The sequence below is a fragment of the Poecilia formosa genome, unplaced genomic scaffold (genome assembly GCF_000485575.1).
Source record: "Poecilia formosa unplaced genomic scaffold, Poecilia_formosa-5.1.2 Scaffold157, whole genome shotgun sequence".
Taxonomy (NCBI): Eukaryota; Metazoa; Chordata; class Actinopteri; order Cyprinodontiformes; family Poeciliidae; genus Poecilia; species Poecilia formosa.
This window is the reverse complement of record NW_006800096.1, coordinates 696,692-715,528: the sequence shown is the minus strand read 5'-3', so window position 1 is coordinate 715,528 and position 18,837 is coordinate 696,692. Positions and strand designations below refer to the sequence as shown.

Below are 18,837 nucleotides of genomic sequence, written 5' to 3'. Positions count from 1 at the left end.
TTTCCTGTGGGCATTAGCCCATAACCGCCCCGTCTGAGGTTTTGCCCCTCTGGGTGTTTTTTTTTTTTTTTTTTTTTTCTTTGCAAAACTACTGTGCTCTCGGGGCTTCGCTTTTACATTCCAACAAACACAACAGCTGACCAGATTTACTCTGAGCAGCTAATTTATCCACAGTGCAAATTACACCGGCACAATTGAAGAGAGGTGGGTGGAGCGTGTTTGTGCTTTTTTTTTTTTTTTTCTCCAGCAAATAGATCTGCATCATGCAGACATGCACTATAGTGAAAGGATAATCTTCTTTTTCTCCTGTTTTAAACATACCGTTCCATGCAAAAGGTTTTTTTTTTTCAATCATTTTTTTGTCACACTGCAATGTTTCAGAACACAAAACAAAATTGAATGTCAGACAAAGATAATCTGAGGAAATTCAACAAAATGCAATTTCCAAAGGATAATTTTATTTTACATGACAAAAAAAATAAAATTGTTCAAACAAACAAAACAAAAAAAAGCTCTATAATCCTAATAACTGGTTATGCAACCTTTGGTTGTCATAACTTGTAAAGTCTTTTGTAACACAGTGGAGGGATATTTTGGTTTACTTTTCTTTGAAAATTGTTTTCATAAGTACACAGAGCAGTTGTTTTCTTTTGTTTTTAAGTAATACCTCAGCATCTCAAATGGATTTAACTCCAGATTAAGCTATTACTTTGATTAGGTCACTCTTAAACCTTTAGTGTCTGTTTTGAGGCATAAAGAGGTGAAGTTGCTCGTGCTCTTTGGATTATCGTTCTGCTGCGCGACTCAAATGTTTTTAAACTGAATGACAAAGTCCTGAGGAAGTTAGGAGCCTCAAACCATCACACTACCAGTGCTGTGTCTGACTGTCAACATAATGTATGTTTTTTTTTTTCTCCAAAATGTTGTTAGTTTTATGTCTGATGTAAAATAACACAAAACCATTCAAAAGCTAACACCCACTCAAATAATGGAATGATGGATCATTTTTAAGCACTCATTTCAGGATTCGACAAAAGGATCTGCTGGTTTTCCTCATGGAAAAAAGTGGATTTGGATAGCGTTTTCTCACAGATAGTTATATGAAATTGCTTTATGTATTTATTAAGGGCATCTTTGACATTAAAAGTTGCTTGAGGGCAAAGAACAAGACATTTATTTGTCTCAATGTCACAGTTTAACCACCAACTGTTATTTTACCTTTGGTTAGGAGGCCACAGCCTTCTCGTGACAAAGTAAAAAAACTCATCTTCCCAACCCTGTGATTCACACCGGTGATTGCTCCGTTTTACACTCAACTGGCGGCTCCGCCAATAAACTCCTCATACCGGATAAAACAGCCAGTATACACTAATGCTATTCAACTTAAAATGAGCTGCAAACATTGCACCTAATTTGCATGGTGTTAACTTGTGACCGTGTTAGATTAACACCTCAGAAGTATTAATATTAAAAAAATTTAAAAAAAGTGACGCGTGAAAGCGTGCAACACTGCAGCTGAGAGGGAAAAAGGGATGTATATAATTAGAAAAAAAAAAAAAAAACATGGTATAAAGGTGGATGAGCTTCCTGTATTCTGATTAGAGTCGAGATACTCTCCATAAATGCGTTTCATTATAATAAGGTTAAGTCAGCCTTGATGATCAGACCGTCCACACTCTTCTATTATCCCCGATCAGCCATAATCTGCTGCATACATGTAATCTCAGCAAGATGATTCCGGCCAACAAAAGCATTATTGCAGCACATTAGGAAACCCATTCTGCATTTAACGAGCGAAAAGGCCAAAAACCTTAACAAGTGTGTCGAGGGACATTGCACTGGGACGGATCAATGGTGACCAAACACTTTAAGTTATGTGAACAAAATATGTTAAGGAAGAGCATTGCTTTTTATCCGACTTTCAAATCCATCTTAATTTAGTCCTCCTTTCTGGCAAGCCGACGTGTTCACCGTGTCACGCACCATCTCTTAATCCCATTGCAAAAAAAAAAAAAGAAGAAAAAACAAAAACAATCCTAGATTAGAGTAATCAGATGCAGAGCCAATCAGGACTCGCTATGTCAAGTCACCATTTGGACAATATCAGGAGGTTAGAAACCGATGTAATTAATCAACTTGATCTTAACAGATGTTTGAGTGAAAAACAGGCCTTAGACCTTCAACTACTGGTCTAAGCCGGCATTTAATATACAGTTAACATGCACGGTGTTAAGAACAGCAATGGGGAAGAGAAATTTTGATCAAAGCCATTTTCTTACAAGCAAGCACCAATTTCTTGACAGCTGCGTAAGAGCAAAATTAGACTTGACAGCAAATTAGATCTTGTGAGTCCCCTGACAAAGAGGGGGGAAAACAAATCTTCCTTCAGAAATAGTTATATAAAAGTACACATTCCAATAAGAAGATTCAATGTCAACGGTATCATGATTTACAAAACTACAGATACTACAACAGCGAGGGGATATAAGCTTGATCTTTTTTCTGTTTGTTTTTTTGTAAAAACATAAAAGTCTTTCATTTTTAATGGTGCTATATTATCAATATTTAGAGACAGAACAACCAAATATCAACCACAATCCCTCACATAAAAATAAAAATTGATTTGAATGACTGAGGGAAACAAGTATATAAGCCCAGTCTGAATTCTGGCTCCCACACAGCGATGTGTCCATATAGCATACAGACCAGTCAATCATTTACAGATTCTCCTTTCCTCAGCCATGCATAAGGCACAGCTTTTCTAATCATCATTTTTTTTAGAGCTGCTTAAGATAGTAAAAGCCACAATTTAATACCTAAGTTTGCAACATTTAAATGACTCAGAAGTTTGGGAGAAACTTCGGTGGTCAGCTGAGACCAAAATGAAGCTCTTTGGCATCAAGTGCATAATCTTTGCATAATATTTGGTTGTGATAACTTGTAACAAGTTTATTGTATCACCGTGGAGGGATATGGTGATACAACTTAACATAATGGCAATATTATGTTCCAGTCTTCAAGTACAGACTGGACCATGATATTTTATAACTGTTTTTCTGCTAAGGGTTCAGAATGCCTTTACTGCATTGGGCCATGTAGGATAAAACCTTAAATGTAACCCTCTTTTCCTATGCAAGAAGACTGGAGATGGGTTTTAAGTGGATCTTCCAACATGACTTTGTTCAAGACAACCAGAGTTTCTAAAGAAGAAGAAAAAAACACAGAAGGGCCTGGAGTTGCCAAGCCAGTCTTTAGGCTGTGGTTTTAAAGAAAATCCCTCAAGGTAGGTGGAGCTTCGAGTCACCAGTGCTTAGAGCCGTCTGTAAACCGGGTAACAAACCTCAGAATGCATCACTGTTCCACTGTCCTTGCAAAGAAAGATTTCTCCACCAAGTTCTAAGTCAAGTTCAACTTGGTGACAAACCAATTTGTAGAAAGAGATACACTGAAATTGAATTGGACGATTTTTATCTTATCTTGACCTGGCCAATGGCCAGTTGGTGTGAAAATGAAAGATCCAATAGTTTCCCAATCCAGGCACAAACACTGCTAGGTTACACTAAAAACAACACTCCTTAGTCTCAGTGAGATGTCAAAAGTTAAAGAAAAAAAACAGTTATTTAAAAATAAATCTACAGAACAATTCTGTTATTTGTTTTTGTTCAGGCTTCAAAAAAAAAAAAAAAAGAGAGCTAGACTTTAGTAGGTGCCAGTCAATGGGTTTCTGTACCATTTCTCTTCATAGTTTACTTTTACTAGAGCACCTCCGTTTATATTATGTATTTATTCTGGATTTTGGGGGGTAATACTCTCCACATTAAATAAAAACTGTCAAAAATCAAGGACCTTCTAATTTTTTTTAACGACCAAATCAACAGGTTAACTAATGATGATTTCTAGTGGAACAGGGGCGATAAAAAACCGTCTCTCCATGGCAGAATCAAGCTTGGAAACATGTTCTGTGGTCTGTCTCAAAGCACAACTGATCAGGCACCAGCTACCTGACCAGGTGTTGCTCAAGAAATTATCTAACAAATAACCCATATCAGAGTAGTTAATTAGCCACCCATCCCTGATTCTTCCCCACAAACGGCAATGAAGCACCAAAAGATTGCATAATAAAATCTAGGAAAAAAGCTTGGAAAGTCTTTAAAAAAAAAAAACCTAACAAAATAAATAAATGAAACTGGGGAAAAGATGAAAAAAAAAGCAGTGGTCTGGTATTGCCAGCTTGTCTTGTACTCCAGAAGGAGCCTTGTGATACATTACGGTGCTGACGTTTCAAGGGTACTCGTTCTGAGAGGGTATTTAGGATAACTCCCCTAGATAAGCCGGCCAACGTTTAGCAGACCTAGCGACAAACTGCAGCGTCTGTTCTCTGCCACATCAAGGAGACTTCGTTACTGCCTCGATGTTCCTTAAGAGAAACTTCTTCCTAATCAGCCGTGTTGTTTGTGTTATTTTCCCAATGTGCCAAAGGGGCCGAGATGAAACATGACGGTTCTAATTAAGTGACTTTTTATCTAAAGGAGCTGGATGATATAGACACTGAGAGAGCAGCGGTTGATGAGGGGGTAATATGTTGTTTCAATGAAATTATGAGTTTGAGAGATAAGCAGTCAGGCGGTAGGAAGCAGTTTTATAAACGATTAGAAAGAAATGGCAATAAAAATAAATAAATAAATAAATAAAAAATATATGTAAATTGTTATCAGCTTTGAGCATTTAACACATAGATGTTAATCCGGTGTGGTGAGCATGCAAAGTCGCTTTTTATTTGCCGATTTGCGGCTGAACACCGCGACCAGCCCCGACGTCAGCTCACGCTGTTCCAACCGAGTGAGACTAAAATGTGTTATCTCGTGATCAGACCCGCTGTGTGACTCCTCTGACAATGACAAAACACCTGAACAGAATAAAAAAAATAAAAAAAAAGTAAAATATCACAAAGAGAGAAGACGAACATCAACACCAGCAAACGCAGGAAACGTGATGCCTCTGAACCTGCATGACTTTCTACGGCTCTTTTTGTCATTTTGTATAATTTCAGCCCCGTTTTACTTTTTCACTACAATACCCTACGTCACTATTTGATTCCCTCTCAAACATCTATGTACTTGACAGTCATGAGTCAAATTCAGTGTGCCAGTTTTGCATCTTTTCTTTACATGTTTTACATGTTTGAACACACAACCACCAGTTTGACATGTGAGCCACTGTTCCTCCTTTCGACTGTTGAACGCAATGTATTAATTATGCAGATATTCATAGTGTGAATTTGTTCAGATTTTTCCAAACTTTTGTTAGACTCCAGCTTGCAATTTCTGTGCCATTTCAATTTATACAATATTAATTTGGCTCTTTTTTGTCTGGATGCAGCACTGGGGTTTAGACAAATCCTCAGTTGTATAATGCTGGCATCACTACTGCATACAATATAAATTTTACATACCAAATACGACATCTAAAATAGCGAATATTAGGAGGCATTTTAAACTGATTTCATTACAACATGAAACTTTACACATCAGCAAATTTCTCCTCCAGTTTTCATTCTGCCTTTCGCTATCCCTTACTTGTATTTCTTGAATGTTTTGAAAATCGCTGCTACTTTCAACAGTTTGGTCTACTCGTTCTGCTCAGACTGGTATTTTACAGAAAAGGGCACCTTTTTCCAAAATGTAATATAATGCATGATTTATAAAAATAAAAAATAAAAAACATCCTAAAGGTGCCTGTCAATTTAAAATAAATTGTAAGTTATGTATAAAGTCCCTTACATCCACCCTGTCTGCTTTCACATTCACATCAACACTCACAGACGTTTCTCCATCTGTTACTTCCTGACCTGAAGAGGATTTTCATGAAAGCAGAGGCAACCTGTACGACTCCCCTGCAACAAAGTAAAACTTGATCTCCGGTGTTGTCTGATTAGGAGCACAGCAAGTATGCTGTTACGCCTGCTTGAAGCCCTCCTACGTATCACTGTGTAATGAAAAGGGGATGCGTTGCCGGGTTAAGTGCTGCATCTCGGATATTCAGCTGGTTTATGTCCAGATGCTTATCACAACAGCAGGAAAGGGCTGGACGATTTTTCATGAGGCAGACAGTGTGTTCATGCAAATGAAGTGTCTCTCATGAAATGAATATTAATCCGAGCACACAGTCTGCATACGTGATGATTGATGAGCACCAGCACAGAAATCTTAGGAGATGAGCCAAGACGATTATAACCCGGGCCATCTTTTCTCTCGATCGCTGAGCTCCCAAAGCTTGCTGATCATTTAAAGATTAAGTGGTCAATCACATAATATTAAACATTTAATTCCGTAATCATCCCTTTCTAATTCAGAGGGAAATATGTGGAGAGCCGAAAGGTGGATGGAGAGTGCTTTTTTTTTCCTAACGCGCCATGCTCATCCCTGGAGCTTCACAACAAGAGCAGGAAGGCATTCACTCATACAATTGGTTTTCCACCAGGGACCTCAACACAGCTAGCCGGTGACAGGCAGATAATAGCACTAACTTCTGCCTGCGCAGTCTCTGAATGGTCCAATATGATAGGCTTGTTGAGTGTGACTGATGGCTCGGGTTAAATAATGGGGCCGTACACGCTCCCCTCAATGCACACAAAGGCGGTGTGTACCCCTCCTGACACACACAAATCACATTTCCCCAACTTCTAGACAACGGAAGCACAATTCATTAGTGGGAATTACTCTGCGCACCCAATAAGAAACCAAGATGCAAAGCAAATAAAGCAAATTAGCATCCCAAATATTTAACATTGCACATGCACACAATGGGGATGGGTTGCATTCCCCACAAGGGAGACAAATTAAAGCACACAGGACCGAGCACACAAACGGGCGAGTGAATGAATACAGATGGATGCATCGCTTTAAGGCAGAGCAAATCTGCCCTGAGATAGTTCTCCATTGTGATGCAAAGCTCAGCCATTATCCATTTCCCCACATCTTCCTTCTTCCTATCCTTTCTGCCCTTCTCTCTCAACATATCTTCCCCTAATGGATCTCAGACAAATGAACAGGGCAGAAGAGAAATGAGGCAAGAGGCAGAAAAGGAAAAATTAAAAAAAATTAAAAAAACAGCCAAAAAAATAAAAAAATAAAAAAAGACATAAATGAGGGTGTAAAGTATAGCAAGACAAGATTATGGTCATTAATTGCTACTTTATTGGGTACAGTTCAGACACTGATGTAGAAGCTCAGGTGAGGTGCTTTCTTTGGCAACCTTACCTGTTTCCAATCATTCATGTAGCAAGGACAAGTGGCCTGGCAACATAGCAAATCACAGTAATTCCAGCATTGGTCTTGAATGACAGCTAAAAGGCAGTGTGTTATACTAGTTTATGGATTACTGTATTGCTGAAAAAATATATATATATTTTTGTTAAAGTATCAAAGAAAGCAAAAACTGTATTTATTCATTTTCAATTTTTATGGATTTTAAATGTATAAATGTACTAAAAACTTATTCCCGGCATCTAAATGTTTCTAAAAAAAAAAAAAAATGAAACTGAGGGTGCGGTGGTGGTGCAGGAGTAAAGCTGACCTCGTCGTGGACGTCACGGGTTCAAGTCTCGGCCCGTTGGGCTTTGCCACACCTCTTTCCCATCTCTCACAACCCGCTTTCCTGTCATTCCAAAAAAAACTCATTTTTAAAAAAAGAAAGAAATGAAACTGAAATAATTTGGGGCATAGGCAAATTCACCCGTGGCAACAATTGAGTAAATCAACATTTGTAGCCAGATAGAGAATGCCGTTTACAAAAGCACACGGGTCATAGTTACTCTTCTTTACTACAAACAGATGAACAATTTACCTGTATAACTAGTTAGCAAAATGAAGATTTCCTCATCAGGAGACACTTCCTGGAAGAAAAATCTCACCGAGCGGCTGCTTTGTTCTCTCTTTCAGGCAATTTTGTTGGCATGGGAAATTTGACTCATGTCAAATACCAACATTTGGTCATGTAACATTTTAGATTATAAAATCTAGTTTCTGAAAAATCACATTGTAAACCTATGAGAACTTGCAAAAAAAAAAAAAAGACTCGGAACACAATAAGGCCTTCTGAATTCACAATAAGCCGAGCCAAAGCATTTTGACTAAGAGCCATCCTGCCAACATAAATGATACATCACAAACTCACACATTTCAATGTGGGAAACGAAGCCAAACCAACCTATTTTTCTAATCTGGTGAACATCTGTTCATAAAATCCTCCATTTATTATTATTATTATTTTTTATTTTTTTTTGCATTTGTTTTTTTTTTTTACAGATCTCCATTTCCTCCCGTTTCATGTTTCAACTAACTCCATTTGCATAATTCCACAACAGACACTTCATTCCCCGCCAGATTTAAGAATGGGGCGAAAATCACGACACACACAGAGAGACATCCGCAGACACGCAGAGACAACAACAGCAATTTCAGCTCACCCTCCGGATCGGGGGTACGGCAAATTCCAATGTCAATAACGCAGATCCCACTGGTGCATGCATTTCAATATCATTATCTGATGCTGAGCCGAGTGCACGGAATATAATGAAATCTTAAAACATGACTTGCAGAGCATTCCCGACTCCGCAAATGCGATGCACATTTTCGACAACTAAATTATGTATCATGCTGCATGCACTCAATGCAGACTTGATTTCAATGTTAATCCCGCTTCCCCATCCATCCATCCCGTCCCGTCGTGTCGGCGGCGCTAGCGCTGTTGACCAGAAATTGCAACGCGCGCTTCAAGGTGGCGTAATGATTGTAACATAAGTGGCAAGAGTATGATGTAAATGGTCTGGAAATGAGAGGCATGACTGTGTCACGGGCAACCACAGTGGTCAGGACCACAGGGAATTCAAATGGGTTCCACCTGGAATCCACTCACGACTCAATTAGACAGAGGGCAGAAGAAAAAAAAAAAAGGGGGGGGCGGGGGGCCGAAAGGAGGAAAGGTGGGGAGGGGGGGGTCCAGAAACAGAGAAATCCAAAAGGTTTAAACAGAAGGCATGTGTGTTTATATACATGCCTACATATGTGGCCTCTGAATTTATAAGTTATACGTAGAGGTCAGTTTCTGGGAAGGATTTGTTTATATAGGCAGAGAAACAGCTGTAAAAGCAACATTTAAGAACTAAACCAAAGTGAATGCACTCTTTAAACTTCTTATTAGTTTTAATTTGCAAACTGTATCATAACGCTAACATTAGCCACAAACGGTACCAAATCAGAGCACAAATGCTGATGCAAGACTCCTTAGTATGACGAGTTGGCTGCTCGATTCATGATGTTAAAAAATCATTTGTAAACGTACATATTGATTATGTCATATGTCTACCAGACTTATTGCAAACCCAAGCAACTTTTACTGAAAAGAAAGAAAAAAAAAGACAAACAATTTTGGCAAACTCGCTCTGCCTTTCATTAAGTGGAAGGTGAGTGACTTTCCTCTATGCGCACATATCAATACAACAGTGTGAGGTAGAAATCAATGCAGCAATAAACTGTCTTGACCCTGGAATATAAAAACTATGTGACTTTGTGATGTGATCTTTAACAAACTTTCTCTTCGAATGATTTGTTGTTCCGACTCAGATTGGCAATTATGCAAAAATTGAGTTGTCAGTAAGAGCTTTTCTACTAATTACTAAGGATGGCATAATCAGATTTACATGTCATCAAAATAAGAAAGGAAGCGAGTTTGATAGTAAGCTGGTCCAAGACTATCTGGTTTGAGTATTTCAGAAACTTATAATCCTAATATGTGCAACATCTCTCTGGTTTAAAGGGAATACATGTCCAACTATTAATGAGTACGCAGTACTTATGTTCTGTTATCCACTAAAGCACCTTGTCATAAATCTTGTTTATTCATCAATTATTAATATTTATTTCAACTCCCTCAAATTGGCTTCTTGAACATAACAGTGAGTTCACATTACGCCAGATCTCAATTCAATAAATGTAACGAGAGGTTCCCGTCACGGCTAATAAATCTGACTTTTACATGGACCTGAAATCTTTAAGGAATGTGTTTTTGTTTAATCTCTAAACTAAGGCAGTTTTGAAGGGAAAGGAGGGCCTAAACAAATACTAGCAAAACATACCTAGTAAAGTGGCTGATGAGTGAATTGTCTGCAGGATTTATTCTTGAAAGTGTGGATTTGCAGGCCATTATAAACGTATTTTTTAAAAGCACTAATTCAAAAGCAGGTTGACAAAAGTGAAACATTTAGGGAATGCAGGAAAACCCAAAACAAACATCCCTGCCTCTCCATATTTGTCTCATTTTGCCCAACAATAGGACAATTACCCTGCTGAACCAGACTTTATTGTTCACCTGATGTTTAAGGGTAAACACACATCCAAACATCGCTGACACAAAAGGTCAACGGTCATAACGGCAAATTTCTTTGTTGGTTCGGGTTTTTTTGTGTGTCCTCTGGCAGCTTTCAGAAAGCGCTGCCTGAAATGCGAGAGAGCTCCTCTTGTCAGGACCCCAGTGACCTGGCTTTGGAGTGATCGATTAGACAGCAAGAACAAACTTGCAAATGCCTGATGGTACCTTCAAGAACTGGCTTTTTAAAAAAAAAAAAAAGCTCCGCAAAAAGGAAACCCAGACAGACGGGAAACATTTCCATACTCTTCTAGAATAAATCCTTTGAAGAGAAATAGAGGTCTACCTCTCTAAGCTCAACTTATCACAATATGCTGAGACATAATGCGTTATTATGATTGGGAGACTTTTTGCTTACCCAAGCTGAACATAAAAAAAAAAAAGTGCAAGGCACTTGGTAGGAGGGGGACAGCTGGGGGGGTAGAGAGCTGCTCTCTGGGAGTGGAGGATTGAAAGTCTGACTCAGACTAGCAGAGAATGGAGTTTGATGAAAGCCTGATTGGTCTGGGCAAACATCCTCACCAGGTATGTCTCCAGACAAAAAAGGAGCAACAGTCTCCTCTCTTGCCGCAAGCAAACGGCTCTCATGTCAAACTCATCGCGGCTGTTCTCGGGGAACTCGGCGGCATCACCTGGATTACATCAACTTCAATCTAAATGTCGACTGAATTTTAAAGAATGTATTTCTTCTTCTACCTCCTCTTCAGATGCCTTCCCCCCCCCACCCAACTCCCAGTGCGCACCAGCTACTCTACATTCACTTCCTCCTATATTTTATACATTACTCTGCTTGTGGTAAAAAAAAAAAAAAGTGCCTGGGCGTTGCATAAACTCTCACTCAAACTAATGGAGTTCTTGTGTAATTGAGTGAGCAGCATGAACTCAGACGCTGCACAACTTACAAAAGAACCCATTTAGGACGTACCAGTTTAATTTCACTAGATGCTGACTAATTCTAATTAAGCCATTAAAAGACTTTGTGTGAAGGCACAAATCTGCAAGCACAAGGGATTCAATGAAGTGATTTGGGAGCTCAAAGAGAGGAGAACAAAATCTGCACTGCTGATGCCATCGACGGTTTGCTCTACCCGTGCACTGCGTGAAGATGAGGGGAGGTAAAGTAGTCGGATTCTTCAGCCGTCATTTCAGGAGAGCAGCCGGCACACGGAGCGGAGAGGACACTTGGTGACCTGAGCGAGGTCTTTGTGTTTTATATGCTCTCAAAACACTCTTCGGGTAACCGCGTGAACACATGGAAACCCACATACGGGTGACCTTACTCTGTGCCTCTTGGCTGAACGCTACAATGTGTTTGGGCTGGACTCAGCGTGCGACCTCTTGAAATCTAAAAGTGGAGTTCTCCTGGGGTGAGGCAGCCACATTGAGGTTAGAGGGTAGTTTGCAAATGTCAAAGTCCAGGAACAGATTGTAAACCAACTTGAAACGCTGTGAATGGTGCGACTCAACAAAAAAAAGTGTATACGTCAACTGGACAGTTAAGGATCTTGATGAAGAACGTTCTATAGGCAAAGACTTGAAAATGCATTACATTTTCAATCTTTTCTTCCAGTAATTACCAGTAATAGTTTCACCTGTTTAAACCCGTGACCCGTATAAAAGACACTTGTTCACTCCATAAAACATCCTCCAACTTATTCACCATGGGCACAACTAAGAACCTATACAGTATGTGTGCTATATACATTAGACATTTCCACCCAAAAGCAGCAAAATTACTCTGTGCATTATCTCAGATTCAGCCCTGCATTAAAAAGAATAGAGAGAAAACACGAGAACAAATATGTAAGGGTCTAGCTCGTTCGTATATGTATAAAAATAAAGATTTTGTGTCTGTTGGCAGCATCCATGAACTTCAATACTGAGTGTTTACATACACGGTTTAATTTCTCAACAAATACTTACACAGGTGGTTCCTTAAAGTGTGTGTGTCCTCCTCGCTTTGTCTGTGCAAAACATGATTTAAGTGACGTGGCACAGGCCCATCTGGACTTGGTGATCCAGCTACGAGCCTTAATTGCACCCTGGTGTCATGTTTTTCGTCTACTTATGCCACGGCCCCAAACGCGATTCAATCCGTTTCCCGCAGAAAAAGACGAGAGCGAAGGAGTCGGTAATTACTTTAACTTTCTAGAGTTTGAGCAACCAGATATGCAGCGACGTTGTACAGCCGCTTTGTGCTTAATTCTGTTAATGAGGCTCCTTCTGTTGACGTTCAACTCCCCAGTTCATGGCTTTTTGCCTGATCAATATTAAATGTGTCAATGCAGTCTTTGGGAGCAAGTTGTATTTACTTCAGCCTAAGACATCGCCCTTGGCTGGTGCAGCCAAAGGCAATGTCTGCAAGAGACATCTTGTAGACGTAAGGTCTATAAGAGACATCGTACCGAATTATTCATGCTAAAGGGATGATTTTTCTTACCCATTTAGTTCTGTTTAGAAAATATTTGAAGACTCAATGATCCATTTCTGGCCTCATAGATCCATCCAAGCAAATCTATACGGATCCTCTTACATTGTGTTATTATTTAAGAGTAATTCACAGAAAGATTGTTACAATGTAAATTTTTCTAACTTCTTGGATTATTTTAGAAACCAAATATAATTTGAGTCAGTTAAGATCAGCTTGACAAGGACTTGTATGAGATTGTAACAGTTTGAATGAAAGCACCCCAGTTTCTATCATAGACGTGTATTTATTTAACGCTACAAAGCAGCATGAGTATTAATTTTCTTTCAGTCATCTGACTGGTAGAATACACCAACAGGTGGGGGTGGGGCTACACTGAGCTACTGCCTGGTCTGTCCTGCTGAAGAAAACCAGCCCATGCCTGCTTTGAAGAGGGCAGGAATCAGAAGATCAGACAGACTATCTTATCAAAATGTGCCATCGCTCTTATTTCCTACTTGTGGTTAATGGTAGACTGTCAGCTGAGAGTCAAGAGATCCATTGATGTTTGAGCCAAAAGGACAAAATGGGCATTTTGCTCTGAAGACGTATGCAAAAAAGTTGAGGCCATGAATTCTCTTCTGCCTTCACAGTCCCTTTAAACTCGTGTAAGTGTCAAAACAGTTCGACCACATCCAAATCATTTTGGCACCTGCGCCAATATGAAAGCGGGCTCTTTTTTGCACCGCCGATGATCCTCTTTGATCAAAACCTCTTTAAAATAGAACGATATTGACTACATTTCTGGGGGAGAGAGCTGTCAGCCACCTCCGGAGAGGTGGCAAAAGCTCGGCTGGAAAGGGGATTTTCCACCCTTCTTTCCTTTCTCTTTTCATTTTCCTCATTTCATTTCTGTATCAAACTGACATTGGAATGTTATTCAACCTGCACAACGGCCCATCAGGAGCGTGCGTTTGAGAGGGGGCTACCATTAAAGCAAACTTTGAAACTCTATCCTACCCCTTGCACAATTCCTCTGAAAGCCCAACTTCCAAGTTAAGTCAGCCAAGGAAAGTAGTTTATTTCTTTTCTTGTGTACCATGCCAAACTCTTTCCTTTTGGCTTGGACCACAAGCAAAGAGGGGTCTCTGAGACGCTCTATGTTTCTGGCACAGACTTCATCCACCAGTTGGTTTCGTCTCAGGGGGGAAAGTCTGGACTGGGGAGGGCGGGGGGGGGATTCTGCATTGACACATATCCAATACACAGCTGACGTCTTAGAGGAGCCGGTATAATAACATCATTTTAGAGAAATATTTCAGGTACGTCTTATATTTGTTACTCAGACCAGCCATTGAGAAGGGTGGGAAAATAATCATCACCTTGTCCACAACGTTGATTCTGTGACAAATTTCTGAATGGGTATCGTTAGACAACTCTTGGAAAAGGCTTGGCATACGAATCTCTGCATGAAAACTCCCTCAGAGCTGGGCACAGTTATAGCCGTCTGATTAACAGATTAACTTAGGACTCCCAGAACACGAGCTGCCTTCCTTCTGAAAATCTGCTGTTTCAGAAAGTCATCAAGCTTGATGTACGCTTTCAAAGTATTGTAACTGGGGCAACATTGAGGGTTAAACCAAAAAAAAAATAAAAATAAAAATAAAAAAAACATTTTTTGCAAACATACATTTCTAAAAAAAAAAGTCACAAATCCCTAAAGGATTTTTTATTAAAAGTTTATAGATATATCTGAGCTGCAGCAGATGATTCTCTTGGTTTCTTTATTTAGTGTATTAAAAAAAATCTGTTGGTTTCTGAAGCAGATGTTTTATAGAATAGAATTGCAGAAATGACTTTATTCGTTTCTTTCATCTGAAAAATAGAAAGGGCTTAACTTCACAACCCAAAAGGCGGCGCTCATGCTTGGTAAGATTTTGTTTCTACCACAAGTTTTTCCTTTCACTCAACTTTTCATTTTTATTCTTGGTGAAAGCACTCTATGAATGGCCACTTTATTTAGTGACTTTTTGTGGCTTACCCTTCTTGTGACTAGTCAGTGAAGGGCCATCGATCTCGAAACAGTCATAGTGGTCAGTGAAGGCTTTTTAATTATTTCTCCATTAGGCTTTACTCAGATTTTCGGAGATTTTAATCGATATCATGTGCTGCGTGAGGACAAAAACGCAAGACAACAGCAGCAAAAAATAGAAAAATAGACCCAAATCTGTCTCTGCTAATACTCTGTTGAAACCTGCCTTTCATTGTTTTGACAAATCAAAGTCTCTTAGCTTTACTAGAGACTGATCTTGACATCCTGTGCTGCTGTGTTCCCGTTTACTGTTTTCCAAAGAGAAGAGAAAGCCTACGAGCATGAGTCGCAATCATTTCTGCTCCAATCACTGCTGCTGTCTTATCTGCATAAGAGCAGGACTGACTCCGACACTGCCTGCTGCCCAAAGCTGAATCAGCCATCAGTCCAAGCACATAGGCCCGTGTTTGTGTGCGTATGTGAGCGTATATTCCCACGGCTAATGCAATTTCACGATATCAATAGGTGAACAAATTGGATGCTGAAAACGAGATGGGAGACCGTAATTAAACTACTTCCAAATGGAAAAAAAAGAAGAAAAAAATAATAATATAGTAAATCAGGTGCACCAAACAGGCTGGGTGGTTTTAAAACTCTGATTTAGGCTGAAACAGCATCCATATGTTCAACCTCTTTGCCACTTCTCACGCGCCCTAGGTGAAACAAGACCAAGTCAGCCCTGCTTCTCCGTCAGTCATTTTCTTGCGTTGCTTGCTGGTGTGCGAGGACCTGCAAAATTTAAATAATGGCAGGGATACAGTTTCATTCAGGGCAGGATCACAAGCGATGCATGCAAAACCTTCTCCGCAGACAACCTCTCGCATCCAGAAAGCTGTCACCGCAGCGGAAAAGGTGCGTATGGAGTAAAGTGACACAGAGAAATGTCTTCTGTTCGGTCTGACTCTTCAAATCATTATTCAGACCGAAGCGCCCCTCCGTGAGCCGGGCTCGTATCCGCGCACTAATGCTCACTGCAAATAAATCAGTGGGTTTGATGGATTTCCTTTATGCTCCGTCAGGACATTTTCTTCAACTATCAGCTAAATGCACGACTCAAACCATCTTAACGTTTAAATTAATATGGAGTTAAAGTTTCCACCTGTACTTCTTTCAGATGTTAATTCCAGCCCCTGCACCGGTTTACATCAGTGAGGTGGGAGGTAATGCGAGGAAATGTTGACCCAAGAGTCCATCTTGGTAAAAGGATTCTGGGTTCTGTTTATGTGAAATAACGTTGCGGTCTGCTGGCTAAACATCTGTTGACTGAGTTGCAGCATTGCAGAAGGTCATGTACCAATCGTATGACATATGAGTTCAACAGCAGCGTGTCGCATATTTAATTTGTTCTGAAAATGATTGAAAAATATGTCTTACGTAGAGCTTTATGAAAATTAAACGCATGGAAAAAACCCCACAACAATCAAAAACACCATAAAAACTGTGAAACCAATGATGCCTCAGTCTGTTAAATATACTTGCACTAAAATCATTTCACAGCTTTAAGAGCATTTAAGACAATATTTTAAAAATACTATACCTATGATAACCTGCATTTAACTAACTAGATAACTAAAATTAAAATCCAGTTAATACAACAATATGAAGATTTTTGTTTTGTTTTTTTTTTTGTTTTAAAAAAAAAAAACTGTTAATTATCCAGAAATAATTTCAGTAAAATATGTTCAACATAACAGTAAGTCATATTCCAATTTGCATGCATAATTGGCATAATGCTGAGCAAGAACAGATTCCTAGACACATTTAGCAACAGCAAGATGGGAAAATCAGTTCCTCAGGGAAATCTTTTTTTTATTATTATTAATGTGACAGTTATTAGTATTTTTTGAAAGTAACTCATGTTGGCACGTTGCCCATTTTTCCAGCCCCATGTTTCTACAACGCAGCACACACAAGGTGCACTTGGCAAAAGTCAACGTGCGTCCCAGTTCACATGGAGTCCATGGATGTCGCACCCCATCAACAGCATGACCTGCACATAAAACACCGCAGCGCTGCAAGTTTAGCCAAGGACTGACGATTGGCACGTGTTACTTGCTTAAATTGAGTGTGAGCGCGTCTACATCCGTTCTCCCATAGAGTTTTGTGCATAACAGGAAACGAGCGCTAACTGCAAACATCAATTCCAGACAAACATATTGACTAATGATGTCTGAGCGCTGAGCCGGAGTTACAAATGATGTTTTCCTGGAAGGAAAAGAACAAAAAAGGAGAACAAAGTGCTGCTTAAATTTAAATTACGTGTTGAACGGTATCTGAATGACTGAAAATAAAATGACTTGGAGCCTGCAGTTTTTCACAGGGCCCTTCTGTAATGCATATGGACAGTTATTTACCTGTTATTACTTTCTAATAGGGCAACATATCCTGGGTTGCGCTGTCAAACGGCGAGGAAACAAAAAATTAGATCGTCTCACTAAATTAGCAGAAACAAGGTAGTGCAGATTGCAGCGGTGTTGAATTGTTTAAATATGCATCCAGTGGTGTGAAAGCTGGCCTTCCGACACGTTAATTATTAATACAAAGGGACCCAGTGTTTGTAGGAAAAAATGAAGCAGTTTAAATTAATGTAGTGCACGCCTTCAGAGTGCCATATGGCCTTCATATCAACTTTCAGCAGTTCGGTCTGCAAACTGACGGACAACGGGATAAACCCAAGCTGTCTGTGCTAAAATGAGAAAAGCTCATCAGGAACAATCCCTCCAGCTATTGCTTTCACAAAGTTTATTTTTCTTCTAAATATCTCGGCAAAGGTTACAAACCCCGGCTCGTCTCTCGCTTTGGCAACATGAGGCATACAGTGGAGGCCAGTTATTGTTTGTCTAGTGGAAAAAAAAAGAAAAAAAAAGCACAACATCTAACATTTTTTCTTCAAAAGTTCTTCTGCAAAACAACAAACGGTCAACACAAATAATATGAGGAAAATGACTGATATTCTGCAAGCTGAGGCCTGGAGTCTCTGGGGCAAAATGGAAGATCGCTCCGTCCTGGTCGGGGTGGGGGTCAGTCTCATGGACCCTGGCAACTTGTCCATGAGTGGTAAGAGAACAAAGCAGGAGATCTACAATAAAATCAGGACTTTATTTGTTGTGGTACAGATGGGGCTTGTCTGGTCTGACAGCTTAAAGAGGCAGTTTTATGCATTTTCGAGCCACATAGTGGCATTATATAGCATTCAGTTGTTATAAACACTCTGGACATAAAAAAAAAAAAGGAGAACTTAAAAGAAATTTGACTCCGCATCACAGCCATGTCTATAATTGTCCTTGGTCTCTTTAAGAAGCTCTTATGCTTTCCAAAGCTCCCCTTTCGGCATGTTGTCACATAAATCTTTCTTCGAGCTGCTGGACTGAGAAGTAGTTTGTTTTCGGAACGAGCGTCACAAATAGGTCCATATAAAAAACAAAAATAATAACTCAAATCTCGGATAAACAGATGAATAATATTCTGGAGCTGTTGATGCTGGAAGAACACATCAGTCTTTCCTGAAATAAGGTGGTACCGAGACAAAAAAAACAAACAAACATATTCAGCTGAATTTCACAACATATTTTGTTTTTATGTTCTTCTCTTTTAGGAATCCTAAGAATTTTTTCCCTCTGCCGCAGCGTAATTAAGAAGTTCTATACTTTTGCCATCTCAGCAGCAGTTGTCATGCAAATAACATTCTCTGCTGGGATATTGATTGGTTGGACAGATGCAAACAGCAGGTTCCAATGGCGACACCATGTCTGCATGTAGAGGAAAGTAATATGAACTGATGAGCTTGGTCTGGTTCGAAACACAGCCCATTTAATGTGTTTCTCTCCCTGATATTAATGGTGAAACAGCATGCAGCAGATCATCAAACTAAAGTTTCTTTAACTCAATATTACTGGGTCCTTGATTGTTGCAT

The 18,837-nt window shown here is 39.5% G+C and overlaps 1 protein-coding gene across 21 annotated transcripts in view; it reads right to left on the bottom strand.

The window, feature by feature from the left end:
- Nucleotides 1-18,837, bottom strand: part of LOC103146369 (adhesion G protein-coupled receptor L3) — a 277,143-nt gene that overhangs the window by 190,372 nt on the left and 67,934 nt on the right. The gene's annotated exons all lie outside the window — the stretch shown is intronic.